The 12,787-nt window shown below is 36.6% G+C and overlaps 1 protein-coding gene across 9 annotated transcripts in view; it reads left to right on the top strand.

The window, feature by feature from the left end:
- LOC117576076 (elongation of very long chain fatty acids protein AAEL008004) overlaps nucleotides 1-12,787 on the top strand; it is a 44,644-nt gene that overhangs the window by 15,450 nt on the left and 16,407 nt on the right. Inside the window, exons 1-2 of one of the 9 annotated variants that reach the window (XM_052006408.1) lie at nucleotides 8,583-8,810; nucleotides 11,996-12,178. The exons of 5 other annotated variants lie outside the window; for them this stretch is intronic. The gene's annotated coding sequence lies outside the window, so the exon portion shown is untranslated. Of the gene's footprint in view, nucleotides 1-8,582; nucleotides 8,811-11,694; nucleotides 11,756-11,900; nucleotides 12,179-12,787 lie in introns of those variants that run through there. 3 more of the 9 variants (XM_034260617.2, XM_034260613.2, XM_034260614.2) reach the window with 3 other exon arrangements.

Below are 12,787 nucleotides of genomic sequence, written 5' to 3'. Positions count from 1 at the left end.
TGCCAGTCGAAGTTGCTGCTGCTGTTGCACTCCCCAGCAATCAGACGAAGATAATGAGAGAGCCTTAGCGCTATTCATTTCATCAGATACTCGTATTTCCACTGCCAAAAGAAATAAATGATGAACACAGCGATGCGATGCGATGATGATGATCATCTTGATGTGCTAACATTTTATAAAGTCAACAGCCAAACAGCTTTCTAAGTGCTGGCAAGCTCATTAAGCGCAGTCTTTAAATGTGCTTTCTAAGTGTGTGTCTAAGCTCCATTGTCTATGCACTTTTAATCTAATTATGAAGATCACTCGCTGCTCTCAGGCTCACCTGAAACGAATCTCAAACAATCGCAATCGCTTTCTTTCTATTGACCGACAAAACAGCGGCGCTTTCAAGCGGATTACGATTCAATCTGAGTGCAGTCTTAATTCAATGCAACGATCTGCGATTATCTAACGCGTTGCAAGCTAGCTGTGTTATATATACGATTCAGCTGTGAGTTAACACTATGCAACTTTCATTCTAATCAAGCTAATTACTCAGATTAGCCGGGAGATACCAAAATGTCGTAATTCTAAACTGTTCGGAAATGAGAGTTACACTTAATAAACACTTTTCCTTTCTCCTAGCAAGAAATAATTTAATGGAAGTAATCACAATTTTGTTGGGATTAGAAAAATCTATTTTAATACAAAATATTCAAGTATTCATTGCTTATCGTATTTGGAAAATATGTTAGTTATGTAAAGAAATCATATTTGTTCTTTTTTTTGCAACTTTAAAAGAAAAAAAATAAAATAAATATGTTAATTAGGTAAAGAAATCAAATCTTTTTCGATTCATGCAAGTTTAAAATTAATAAATAACAAACCAATTCAAAAGTTTCCAACCTACCATAGTAAAACAGCTTCATTTTTTTAGTTAAATTCTTGTTCTATATTCAACACTATTCCATTCAAAAGTCAGACACTGATTATAGCGACCTTTTTGATACCATTTTTGTAATAAGATTTGTCCTCTGCTTCAAAATTGTCATTAGCACACATTGCTATTATGTTCCTTACTGTTGTTTCCTTATTATTTTTTCATTAGTTGAATCTGGTTCAATAGAAAATGTCGCTTGCTCAATTCTCTTTTCAAGCACTTACGATTGTAAATATTCCTTCTTAGTTTTCAATAAAATATTCCTTTTATTATCAGCTTACTTTGAGCAAAAAGTGTTTCATAATAAGAGTAGCAATAATTAAGCTGTCTCTCATATTTAAACAGAAATCTACAATATTTCTTGATAAAAAATCTTTTTACTAAGCACCAACCAAGAAAAAAAGTAAGCAGAAATTCTGCGAAAGTAATAATACCATAATAATTGAACTTTTACAATACTCAATATAGTATATTGAATATACTAACTTAAATGAAAGAAACTTTTAATACATTGTTCAAAATAAAACAGGTTGAAATTTAGTCTTTAAAGAAATGAAGAATCATTAATTAGATTTTCTTCTAGTAATATTGTATATTATTGGACATTACATTTTTATAGCATTGATTTCGAATTGAATCGCAAAGTCGTTAAGAAAACCATCATATGCAATTGCTGGGATCAAATTGAAAGAGCTTAGTTCAATTTGTATATTATATATACTAGCTTAAATGAATGACACTTTTAATACAGTATATAAAATTAAAGAAGTTAAAGTTTAATACAAGTTTTAATATTTAAAAGAAACCATTAATTAAATTTACTTTTAGTAATATATTATTTGACAGTAAATTTAATCATAATTTTGTTAAGCTACATTTACTGAAGTCACATCGAAAGAGTTTAGTTTAAGAATATGTTGAGCTATAACTAAGCAAACCAAACGCATAAATAATATTATTAACAATGGCATTGATTACAACATTTGGCAAACATTTGAAAATCACTTTGTCTGCATTTTTACATACAAATTTAATTGTTCGATTTTGACATACTTTTTTAATTTGTGTTTTGTCTTCGATTTCATTGTTGTTGTTGTCGTTTTTGTTGTTGTTGCTGGTGTTTCTTAGTTATTGACTTTAGGCGAAAACAAAGTCAATTGTTGGCCTCTGGCACGCCCACTTTTTGGGGCGCTGGGTGTACGCGTTCGTTGTACACAAATTTAAAATTTTGCCAGGCAACGAATAGTTTTATTTATGTGTGCGTACTACGTGTCGGCTGTGTAATGTTTTTTATTGTCAACACGCTGCCAAAACGGCGCCCGCCCTTGACTCAATTACTTGGCCTGGCCGTGGCGCATGCGCAGAATGCCGAGTATCGAGTATCGAGAGTTGACTCGACTTCGAACTGAAGATTTTTATACCCGCTACCCATAGGGTAGAAGGGTATTATAACTTTGTGACGGCAGGAAATGTATGTAACAGGTAGAAGGAGGCATCTCCGACCCTATAAAGTATATATATTCTTGATCATGTCCGTCTGTCTGTCTGTCTGTCCGTCCGTCCGTATGAAACACTGGATCTCAGAGACTATAAGAGATAGAGCTATAATTTTTTTCAACAGCATTTGTTATGTTGGCACGCAGATCAAGTTTGTTTCAAATTTTGGCCACGCCCACTTCCGCTCCCGCAAATAAAAAAAAATCGAATAACAAGCTTAATTTTAATGCTAGAGTTGCGAATTTTGGCATATACAATAATAACTATAGTAGTTATGATTCCTGAATAATTGGTTACGATCAGATAAAAATTGTCGAAGTTATTAAAGAAATACTTTTGAATGGGCAAAATCGCCTACTTACTAGGTGTCTCAGTTGCTTTGGCTGACAATCTGGTATATTGTGCCGTCTATGGTATATTTCGAATGCGGTACTATGTCGATATACCAAACATACCATTTGGTATATTTTTTAGTATTTTTGCAGTCTAATTGGTATATTTTGAGAATAATACCGCAAAATATATTGCTTTTATTCAAAATCGGTAGCGGGTATCTCACAGTCGAGTACACTCGACTGTACCTTTCTTACTTGTTGGATCTGCTGATGGCTCATTAGGACTCTGATGATGATTATGATGATGTTAATCAAGTCTGTTGATGCTGCCCACACGCTGTCTGTGAGAGAGACTAGTTGTTAATTAAATTAATTAATTAATTAACACACATCCAGCAAGCCAGCAAGTTGAAGTTGAAGTTGAACTTTAAAGTTGAAGCTGACAAACAAAATTATTGCGCAGACATCGCGACATCGCAATGCGTCTCGCGTTTGGGCAACTGACGTCGACGTCGCAGTCGCTGCTGGCGTTGCTGCCGCAGTCGACGGCAGCGTTGATAATGGCTTTACGAAACTTATTAATCGATTTATATGCGCCGGCACACAGAGACAGAGACAAGCAAAAGCGATCGCAACTTGACAAACACTCGGCCAATTTCTTTGGCATTTACACACACACAGATACAAAAATATATTTAGCCATAGATACACAGATACTAACACATACACATACACAGGCGTTGCATGCGGGCCCAAGGTGAGATGTAAATTGTTGTGTTTGTCTGTTTAACATTAACCGTTAGCGTTGGTGCCGCGTTGATGATGACACGCAACAACAACAACAACAGAAACAACATCAACTAAAACAACAACAAATCAAAACGTTGCTGCTCGCTTGACACGTTTAGTTTTGACATTGTCTTGCCAAAGCCAAAAAGAATCTTGGCCATTGGCCAGCCTACAGACTGTCAGCGATAGTGTCTCTCCTCCTCCTCCTCATACTCTCTCTGTCTCTCTCTCTCTACGCGCTCTCTCTCTCGCTCTCTCAGTTGCTGTCGCAATCGCAGAAAAAAAAGAAACATTTGCGCATGCGTATCAATTTTTAATTTTATTATTACACACAACAAAGTCATCGAACATGTGTGTGTATATTTTTATACTCGCTACACTTAGCATAGAAGGGTATTATAAGTTTGTGAATGCAGGAAATTTTCGGAGCATACAATCACAACTGCATTATTTATCATACCTGAAAATTTGTTTGCGAACAGATGAAAATTGTAAAAGTTATTTAACAAATACTTTTTTACTCTATGGTATATTTTAAATGAAGTACTATATAAATATACCACATTTAGCCCTTGGTATATTTTAGTATTTTGTACTCTACGGAATATTTCAAATGTAGTACTATGCCAGTATACCATTAGTATATTTTAGTATTTTGTATTTAGTATGTGGTATATTTTAAACTATGATATCTTTTAAATATATTTATATGTTTAAATACCCTTAGTATATTTTAGTATTTTTACTAGTATATTTTTATTTGTGGTATATTTTATACGTTGAACCATATCAATATACCAAATATAGCCCTTGGTATATTTAAGTATTTTGCATTTTGTATATAGTATATTTTGTACTCTATAGTATATTTTAAATTTAGTATTCTGCCAGTATATCCTTAGTATATTTTAGTATTTGATATTTCGTATGTGGTATATTTTGTACTCTATGGTATATTTTAAATGTAGTACTATGTCAGTATACCATTAGTATATTTTAGTATTTTGTATTTAGTATGTGGTATATTTTTAATTCTGTGGTATACTTTAAATGCAGTACTATGCCAGTATACCCTTAGTATATTTTAGTATTTTGTATTTAGTATATTTTTTACTGTATGGTATATTTTAAATGTGGTACTATGTCAGTATACCCTTAGTATATTTTAGTATTTTGTATTTAGTATATTTTTTTACTGAATTGTATATTTTTAATATATCACCATATCAATATACTACATATAACCGTAGGTATATTTTTAGTATTTTACGATAGATTAATTTGGTATATTTTATGAATAATGCCGCACTGTTTTGCTTTTATTCAAAATTAGTAAAAAGTATCTCACAGTCGACCACACTCGACTCTAGCTTTCCCACTTGTTTCTACATCTGTGTGTGTGTGTGTGACTTTGGTATATTTTTAAAGTGCGTAGTCCGCTGTCGTTGTCGCTGTCGCTGCCTTTGTATCTATTTATTTATTTATTGCATTGTGTAATAATGCAATATTAATTGCTTATTTCAAATAGTTTCATCAACTCTTTAACCCTATTGTTATTGTTATTGTGGCAGTCAAACAATTTCTATTTGTATGCCAAAGTTGACAAGTTTTACGCGCCTTCAGCTAATGAGCTAATTAGCTTGCCATTTTTCCCTCTACTACTGCAGCTGTTAGTAGCGATTTATTACACTGCTTGCTGTAAATTTACACACACGCTAAGTGCCCAGAGTGGTAGAGGAGGAGGTGGAGGGGGAGAGCGGCCTGTTTCTGTCGCAGAACTTTCAAAAAGCAATCAAAGCGAGCGCTTAATAAGTGCAACTTTGAGATACTTTTTACAGCTTGCAACTTTTTGAGTGTTGTTTAATAAATGATATTGGCAATAAATTGAAAGATATTTATATTCACATTGACGCCACTTTAATTTGCTGAGAGATAAGCTGAAGAGATCGAAGAGTAATAGCTTAAAGATATATTTAGTAGCTTAAAGAAACTTTAGCAAGTGAAGCTGATTGAAAGCGAATAAAGTTACTTATTTTTGTGTAGATTTATTTTCTTTTAAATTGAATAGTAATAACTTACATTTCGTATCTTAAAGATAAAGAGATACTTACTTTAGTATAGATAAGTTTTCTTTTTAGTTTGGAAAGTAACAACTTAAAGATATATTCAGTATCTTTAGCAATTGCATCTGATTGAAATGTAAAATAGATACTTTTCTGTAGATTTGTTTTCTATTTAGTTTGAGACCTGTTACAGAATTTCACAATAAACAACATTTGTATCTGCAGCTGAGGCATCTAAATTTTGCATCTAATGCATAATTAAAGATACATGATCAAAGATCTTACTTAGCTGCAAGTTCAAATGAATAGTTCGATGCAAATAAAAACTGCCTGCTGCTTTACAACTATTTTTATTAGTATTTGAAATTACTTTTAATGCAACATCAAATTAAAAAGCACTAAAAACAGTTAAGACATAAATTATTTGCTAGTAAAACTTTATTATTTTAAAGACCTCATCAATTTCGTTTTATTTTCTGTTGAATACAATCTTGTTTGTGTTGAGAGATGTTTATGTTTAGAATTTTTAATCCTTTTTTTACAGTCAAAATCCAGTTGTTAACATTTCAATTAGTGAATTAGGTATTGAAGTTTGGCCGATCATAACTGGTTTTATATGTAGATTAGGCCAACTAATGCAGAAATTCTGAGTAAATCGTTTTCCTTTATCATTATCATTCATTTAAATTAGGGTTTTCAATAGTAAAACTTTATTATTTTAAAGAGCTCATCAATTTCGTTTTATTTTCTGCTGAAAACAATCTTGTTTGCATTTAACATCTCTAAATGCAAACAAGATTGTTTTTTTAAAGTTGTCGATGTTTAATATCTGATTTTATGTATTTTTAAGTCAAAATCTAGTCAATAACATTTCAATTATTGAATTAAGTTTTTGAAGTTTGGCCGATCATAACTGTTTTTATATAAAGATCAACCCAACTAGATCAGGAATTCTTCCTTTATCATTTCATTCCCTTAAATTTATCATTCCCTTAAATTAGGTTTTTCCTAGCATTATCATCCACTTAAATTAGGTTTTCCTAGTAAAACTTTATTATTTTGAAGACATTATCAATTTTATTTTATTTTCTTTTAAATATAATGAAAGATGTGTTTTTTTTTTAAATATTCAATGTTTAATGTTTAGCATTCAAAATCTGGTTTTAGGATTCAATTTATCATTTTAAATTAACTAAAGACATCAATTTTATTTTATTTTCTTTTAAATATTATATAATGAAAGAAATTTGATTTTTTTTTTTTAATATTCGATCTTTAATACTTAGCACTCAAAATCTGGTTTTAGGATTCAATTTATCTATTTGCTTATCATTTTAAGTTAACTATTAACTAACTAAGACATCCATTTTTCTTGATTTTATGTTGATAATTTGTATTAAGAGTTGTTTGGATTGTTTAAATATTCATTTTATTCGTTTTGAACATTCCACAGACTCAATTAAGCATTAGCAGCTTATTTTGCTTTAATTACTTATGCTGCAGGCTAGCGCACATCTTCTAATTTATAGATCAACTCAACTAATTTAAGATTTGTCGGCAAATAATCCATTTGTTTATCCTTCAGCTGTGCGACGCTTAACGAGCAGCGAAATTGTGTTTTTAATGCGTTTTGTGTTATGATTGAATTGACGTTGTTGTTGCCTTCTTTTTGTTATTTTTTTGGCGTTTATTGCTCGTTTAATAACTTGGCCATTTCGGTAGTTGTTTTTGTCAGAGCAGCAAGAAGGAGGGGGAGGAGGAGGAGGAGGAGGAAAAAGGAGCGAAGCTCACTAACTAAATGGGGGTAAAATCATTTCCGGTTCATTTCCGCACACCTCGAGGTGCGGCCCTTAGTGAATGTACTAGTGTGTGTATGTGTGTGTGTGATTATCTCTATGTGTGAGTGTGTGTGTTGGTGTCTACTGAGCCATGTCCTGGTCAGAGCCAAAGGGGTGGCTCAACTGCAAATTGAGTTAAGCAAAAAAATGAACAGAAAATAAATGTTTAAACAACAACAACAAGGCGAACAACAGGAAGAGCAGCAATAACAACAACAACAAGAGCAACCACTATTAATAGAGCAACTACAACAAAGTATAACTACAACAAAAGCAATAGCAATAACTGAAAGCGCCAGGCCTCTCTCAACTGGGATGACATAATGCCAAATGCCAAGTGGAGTATGAGTCGAGTCTCTAAGCATGAGTCGAGTTGAGTCCAAGTGCGAGTATGAGTACTTGAGAGTGTATGTGTGTGTGTGTGTGTTGGTGTTGACATATGAACATACATATGTGAGTGGTTGTTGTTGTTGTCGACACGCTTACTACGTTTACTTGGCTCTGGGCTACTCATATTTATTTTGCGGCATGTGCGTTTAAGACCAACAACAGCAACAAAAATAAAATAGGCGACAACCCTCAAAAAAAAAAAAAAGCACACATATCCCATGGATACAGCGTTAGTGTGAGCGAGAGCGCGCGTCTTATCATCAACAGAGCAGGGAACGAGACGAGAGAGAGAGCGAAGAGAGAGCGCCGGTTTTGGCAGCCGGCCTTTTTGCGCCACATCCACAACCGAATTTGTGCCTGTCGCTGAATCTTGAATGTATCTGTCAGAGAGAGAGCAAGAGAGCGCACGTAGTTGTAGTTGTAGTTGCCGCGTGACGCAACGTGTGTAGCAAAGGCGAATGTTGCTACCGTTGCTTCTGTTGCTGCTGCTTCTTGCCGATTGCCAGCCACAAGAAACAGATACACAGCCTAGCACCTGGCACTCTCTCGCTCTCGCTCTGGCTGGCTCTCTCTTCTTGATTGGCTCTCCCAATACTACGTTTGGCACTCTCGCTCTCTCGCTCTGTGTGCTGTTTTTCGCTTTGGCGGGGTTCGCGCGCTCTTCGCCCAATTCGAGCGCCTCAGTTTGCATTTCGCTTTGGGTTGTGTCTCGTCTCTGGTTCGCTTTTGGGTCAGGCCAGGCCACAAAACAGCAGCATATTAAAATACTAAAAAGCAAAAAAAAAAAAAAAATATATAGCATAGCAAAGAAAAGAACAAGATTGCTGACTAAATAATCAAACTCAATTCGCATAGTAGTAGATTATTATTATTGGCATAAATATATTCCTAGGCTGCCTGCCCTGCCCTGCCCCCCAAAAGCAAAAGATAAAAACTGTTGCAAACGCAAAACGGAAACCGGAGCGCAAGAAAAGAAAAAGTAAATTGCCAAAAAAAATAAGTTACAAATGAGAAGTTAACGAAAAAAAGTATTCAATTACACGTGACATCACAACGCGAATGAAAATGAAAATGAAGAAACGTACAGTTCTATTAAGTTGCAGTGCCGCCGCCGTCGTCGATGTCGTCGATGTTGCAACTCGCAACTTGCAAGTCACACACAAATGTATCTCGCAGATACAATAAAAACAGTTCGGTTCGGTTCAAGTGTCAGTTTCCGCCTACTGAAAAACCGTTTAATCAGCGCGCAACGCTTTGCAAAATCGTCTCGATAAATAAATACAACAACTATATAGTAGTTAATGCAACAACCAACACACACACACACACGCCTCTCTACTACTATCTACTATATCTATTTGTGTTTGCTGTTGCATGTGGCATACTACATAACTGCATAACCAGACGCCCCCACTTGAATGAGACTCATTCTCATGGCATCATGCGCTCAATTAGCTCGCCTCTGTTTACCCCCCCCTCTGACCCTTTATCTCCCACCCACCCTTCTTTCTTTCCTTCCATCGCCCATTTAATTGAGCTCGCTACGCTCAAAGCTCTCAAGGCACATTTCCCAACTCGATCGACTCGACTCGACTCGATTGACTTTCGCCTCTCGTCGCATTGTCACCTTACCTGGCTGTGGTTAGTTATCAGTCTGGCTGGGCAAGCGAGAGATTTGGGCAGCTAATTAATCAACAACGATAACGCCGAAAAAGCTTCGACAAGCGACCAACGTTGCACGTTTTGTGGGCATATGTGTGTGGTGGCATTGGAAGATATGACATAATTCCAAGACATTCACTTGCCTCCTCTCACATACAAATGGCACCCAAAAAAAAAAAAAAAAAAGTCCGAGAGAGCGCGCTCGCTCTCTTTTTTCAATGGCCTGCTCTCGCACGCACACACGCAAAAAGAGAGCAGCCAACTTGTGAAGTGCTGTAAGAGAGCAGCAATTGAGAGCGTCAGGTGCGCCAATGATCCGAAACCCAAATACGATACGAAGACAGCATCGGCATTGCCCGATTGCACTCCCCCCGCCTCCCCCCCTTCCATTCACTCGCATTGCCCCTGCAGCTGCCGTCGTCAACAAGTCACAATCAGAGTCATCTTGCGCGTTTGCCCGATTGCAGCACTTAATTCAATCTGTCTAGCGGAAATGTGTGACACTCCCCCCAACACACCACGACGGCGGCGGCGATGGCAAACGTTTTTGCTGCCTGGCAACCCACCACACCACACCAAACCAGCACACACACTTCACCACAGCCCACCCAGCAAACCCTTTAGCGACGCCCACCTTCAACTTAATTAAAATGCATGCCGGCGCTGCCTTTTTGCCCAAGTCACAAATACACTTGCCAATGCGTGTCTGTATGTGTGTGTCTGTGCGTGTTTGTTTGTGTGTCTATTCATATTTGCATATTTGGCGTGGGGGTTAGAAAACCAAAAATGTGATCGCTTATTATTACGAAATTGCATTCTGCAATGGCGACCCAATAAATACACACACACAAACATACGTTTGGGTGTGCATACACAATAAATAATAGATAAGCGTCAGCAACAAAAAAAAATTAGGCAACGGCGTCGTCTTAATTTCCATTTCGTCAAGTTTACCTGTTTAGTAGCGCTGCTGTCCGCTTTCATTTGTTGTCGTTGTTGTTGTTGTTGTTGCTTTTGGCGACACACTTTTGACCATGAATTCGATTTTGAATGCAAAAGTCCCAAAAACGTGAAATATTTGGGGAGGGAAACAAAAACAAAAAGCGAAACCACCTATAAAAAAAAACCCAAAGAGCTTTGCGCATAGCAATCTACGTGAGTGTGTGTGTGTGTGTGAGAAATGCCGTAATAATTAATTGATCGACAAGTGCGCAGCTTTGGTTTGGTATGCGCTGCGCTGCGTCGTGTCGCATCGTGTCGCGTCATGTCGTGGCGTGTTGTATCGTGTCGCCGAAAATCGAAATCGATCTGAAGCGTCGTCGCAGCCTCTTGCGAATGTCGTCGTCGTTGTTGTTGTTGTGGCTGCTGTTGTTTTGGGGGCCCTTGCAACACATCGTCGAGCAACGCTTGCTGCTTGCGACAGCGCTGCAAGCTTCGCAGCCAACAGCCAGCAGCATGCCATGCACCTGTTGTTATTGTTGTACTTCCTCCGCTGTTTGTTGTTAGGCGCGCCAAAGCGTTGCAATTTACATTTCTTTTCAATTTATTTAAATTACTATCAAAACAACAAACACCTACACACATACACAGATTGATCGCATTGCATTGAAATTATCAAAATTTATTAATTCGTAATCAACAGCGACCGCAAAAGCAACAGCAGCGACGTCGACATCGCCGTAGCAGCGCTGCCAAAGCTCAGCTCTGCGCGCTCGATTCGCGACAGCAGCTTTAGTTGTATAGTATGTGTGACGGCGACGTCAGCATCGACAGCGACTGCAACCGCGCGACCACGACGCGACGGCGACCGCAGCAGCGGCTTGGACGACGCGACGCGACGTCTACAGCTTTAGTTAGTCAGCCGTTGCTGCAGCCAGTTAGTCGTGCTTTGCTAGTCGCAGTCTGCGGTTTGTTGCCTCTCTCTCGGTTATCGGTCTCTCCGTTTTGTGTGTGTGCTTTGCAGCCCCCTTGTTGTCGTTGCCATTGCCGTTGTCGTCGTCTTCGTCGTCCACCTCGCGTCACCGTCACCCAGTGTGGCCCCGCATCTTAAAAGTGTGCCTTGTGCTTGCAGAATTGATTTGAAAATGTGCTATGGAAAAAGGACTCGCGACTGAATGATTAATTGATATATACTTGGTATATACACGCATATATATTGAATTTATATATTTGTATTTGTAAATGGTTGACAAAGTGTGATAAGCAAATAATATTCGTCGAATGCAAAACAAAATCAAAAGTGCTGGCGGCCTCTCAAGAAAAGTAAATGGTGATTTTTTATAGCTTTCATCGATTGCTGAGTAATTGATAACAAACCAAATGAAATATCGAAAACCACAATAACAACAACAAAAGCAACGTGCGAATGAATATATCCTAGTCAAAAACGAAAATCGAAAAACGCAAAATCAAACAACAACAACAATAGCAACACACTTATAATTATAATCAATCAAATGAATTTGGACTAAATGCAACTGGTTTTACTCCCAATTTCCTTAGCCACTGGCAATTTGTTGTTCACGTCTCTACACACACATACTACTAGTTGTATTAGTAGTTGTAGCATATAACTTATTGGAAAATCTCCAAAATCGAGCTCACACACACACACACATAGACAGAAATAGTGCAAAAATTGCAGAAAACAAAAACTCAAAAGTGCAGCAAGCGAAACAACAAAAGGTAAATTCGAGTTCGGATTCCGATTCCAATTCCCAATTCCAATTCGTTGCGATCAAAAATTCCGACACAAAATTCATAACTAAATGCTTCATTATCATGTGCCATAAACAATAAAAAGTGTGCCAGCTCTTGCATATTTAAATGTTAATTAAGAAATCACAAGACTGATAGATTATCGCTAAGCCTAAGGTGCTTTCCAAACTTTGACGGCGCTTTAACGCTTCGTCCAGTTATCGATTTGCCTGTTATCGTTATCCCTACCAACTTAACAACTTTCAAGTTTGCACACAGACAAAAGCTGACTGACCTAGCACAACAACAAGTGGCTTAGAAACTGTGATTTTTACTCATTTGTATGAAAAGGATATTTTTAATTTTGAATTTTCAATTTATTTTTCTAACAATTTTTAATAGTGTGGACATAAATTATTTGAAAACATAAGGAAGAGCTTCTCAAATTATTTGTTTTATGAATTTGTATAGAGAGGTTTTCTTTATAAATTTGGCACTTACAATTTTTCAATTAATTGACACAATTTATGCTGATAATGTTTAAAATTCGACTAAAATTTGGTAGCACAAATAACAAGTACTTCTTGAACTGTTTTT

The sequence above is a fragment of the Drosophila albomicans genome, chromosome 2R (genome assembly GCF_009650485.2).
Source record: "Drosophila albomicans strain 15112-1751.03 chromosome 2R, ASM965048v2, whole genome shotgun sequence".
Lineage (NCBI taxonomy): Eukaryota > Metazoa > Arthropoda > Insecta > Diptera > Drosophilidae > Drosophila > Drosophila albomicans.
Note: the sequence above shows the minus strand (reverse complement) of the source record. Positions and strands in the feature narration are given on the sequence as shown.